The sequence below is a fragment of the Camelina sativa genome, chromosome 2 (genome assembly GCF_000633955.1).
Source record: "Camelina sativa cultivar DH55 chromosome 2, Cs, whole genome shotgun sequence".
NCBI lineage: Eukaryota > Viridiplantae > Streptophyta > Magnoliopsida > Brassicales > Brassicaceae > Camelina > Camelina sativa.
In genome coordinates, this window is record NC_025686.1 from 3,178,300 (window position 1) to 3,181,105 (window position 2,806).

At 42.0% G+C, this 2,806-nt stretch overlaps 1 long non-coding RNA gene across 1 annotated transcript; it reads right to left on the reverse strand.

Moving 5' to 3' along the window:
- Positions 1,750-2,514, reverse strand: LOC104716296. Its single transcript, XR_756020.2, has 3 exons — positions 2,284-2,514; positions 1,943-2,131; positions 1,750-1,837 (listed from the first exon to the last, which is right to left on the reverse strand). It is a non-coding gene; the product is annotated as an uncharacterized LOC104716296 (long non-coding RNA).

Here is a 2,806-nt window from a genome sequence, read left to right on the forward strand (position 1 = left end):
CTCATCATTATTTACATGCATGGTGACAAGAGTCAATAGTCAATCTTCCTTGAGAGTATTTGGGGAAGGAGTCTTAGGAGACAAGGCAAGATCTCTGCACAACTCTTCATCAGGCTGCAAGCTTCCAGGTATTGCACCAAACGCTCTTCTTGAAGTTTAAAACCCAGACGCCAGGAAATGAATATATATATAGGCAGACAATATCATCGAAGACGACGCAAACACACTTCTTCTTCTTGTTCACGTCCTCCGTTTCTTAGAAGAGCTTCCCTACAACGTTTAAATATGATTAATAAAAACACCAGAATTCAAAAGATTAAAAATCACAACGTCGTCTGATGTTAAAAACTCAAAGCCCATCTGCTTGAAAACCAAATGCACGTCCAATGGAAAAAGATGACATGGGTCAGATCCAGGGCAAAACAAAACTAGAACTGAGTAAGGAAAACTACTTGTAGTAAGAGGTTGTTCGACTAAAAAATAGTTAAGACAGTGACAACGTATTGGCACAAAAGTCTGTCTAGTATAGCTTGGATGCTTAATTACCTCATGTGAAAGGTTTTGTGAATGGTTTGGACTAGAGAGATGCTTGGTGAAAACTTCAAAGCCTTGGCCACCAATATGATTGCATATTAAGCAACACCAGCTGGCAGATTCACCCGTTTTACTACACGTATCCTCTTCAAGAGCCCCTGAATATGGGAAAATTAAAGTGGGCAAGTAGCTAGTTCAGCAACAGGTTTGCTAGTTATTCCAACAACTAAAAATGTAAGAGAGGACAAACACACACCTGTTAGAAGAGAGCTTCCCCAGAGGACGGAGTCTTGTTTAGGGAAGAGTAGGAAAACGGCCGGAAAATGTTGTATCCACTCAAAGGTAGAGGGCAGCCTCTCGGATCACATATGCCCAAAATATTAGCAGGGGGTGGATTCTTAGAGATCCACTGAGACATAAGCAACCTGATGTCTGAGGTACCTGTTTCAGAAGAAACTAAAAGACTTGAGACTTTGTATTCATCATCCATTATACCGTAGGAATTAAGGCATAAAGTATGAGACGATAATAACCGTGGGGGGCATAATAAAGAGTGATTCCAGTGGAAGAGAGAGCTTGAAGGATGCCGTCATGGACGTTTGTTAATAAGCCAACGGCGTAGATGGTGGGAGGAGCAGAGTAGCCATGAGATTCCAACAACCGATTGATGCACGAACGGACCAGACGAGCATCAAAGCCAGGGGGAACCGGAAACAAATTGATGTCCCAAAAGACCGATGTTACAGCCTCAGACTCCTCCCGAGTAGCCTTCTACATAAAAGTGAAAAAAAGGAAAACTATTGGTAGGAGATTTTGAAGCAGACAAACACGTACGTACGGGTTCAAAATGTAGAAATGTCAAGGGTTATCAGCTAATGATACTAAAACTTGCCTCTGGTTGCCATCTGACCATGGTGGGAGGATTCTCATCCTCGTCCCTGAATCTCGGCAAGGGTATAAAATCCTCGACAGGCAGGTACTCCGTCCTCTGTTTGAAAACAAAACCATATATATGCAACAAAACTAGTTACAAGTGAGAAAAGGGGGAAAACGAGTAGACAATGCATGGGGTTGTATTGTGACTCAAGAAATAGTTGTTACAAAGGAAAAAAAAAAGTATTGACTCAAGGATGCTTAATTACCGTAACTACATGTACTTGGGAAGAGAGATGACTGGTGAAAGTATCAAAGCCTTGGCCACGAAGATCTTTACCATCGCCACAAAGATCTTGGCATATTGAGCAGAACCAGATGGCAGATTGATCCGTTTGACTGCATTTATCCTCCTCAAGTGTCCCTGACACTGCGGGGACATAATAAAAGTAGAGAGCTATTACATGCAGCAACAGATATGCCTGGTTAATTATTTCAACAACAACTGTGAGAGTGGACAAATACACACACTCACCTGTCAGAATTAAGTTAATCCAGGTGATGGCGTCTTCTTGAGGAGAAGTAAATGAAAACGGCCTGAATAGGTTGTATCCACTTACAAGTGGTGAAGGGAAGGCATTGGGAAAGCATATGCCCAACATATTAGCTGGAGGTGAATTCTCATCCATCCACTCACCCATAAGTGACATGATAGCTGAGGAACCTGTTTCAGAAAGAAACTAAAGACTTGAAGAACTCTCTCTCTCTCTATATATATATATATATAAACAGAAGACACTAAAGAATTGGAACTCTCATATTCAATTCATCATCCGATCTTAGTTAGGAAGGTATGAGGATCGAGAGAATACTAACTGAAGGGGGAGTAATAAAGGATGATCCCAGAGGAAGAGAGAGCTCGAAGGATGTCAACATGGACGTCTGTTAGTATGCCAACGGCGTAGATGGTGACAGGACCAGAGTAGCCATGAGATTCCAAGAGCCCATTAATGCACGGACGGACCCGACGTGGATCAAAGCCAGGGGGAACCGGATACTCCTTGATGTCCCAATAGACCAATGTTACAGCATTAACCTCCTTCCCCGTAGCCTTCTTCATCATTCAATAAACCTAACAAAATCAATATTGGGGAAGCAGATCAGATCGCTAAGAACGGAATATCAAAACAACAGATAGATACGTATCAAAACAACAGATAGACACGTATTTGTTTTACCAAAAAAAAAAAAAGATACGTATTTGGTATTTCAACCTGAGGCTGAGATACGCAGAGATGGTTGAATCTCGAAATCGCCTAGCATCATGGAACGAGCAGTTACAAGTTTGCACACTGCCCTGAAGATACGCGCGTCACCGTTTTATCATAGGCATAGCCAA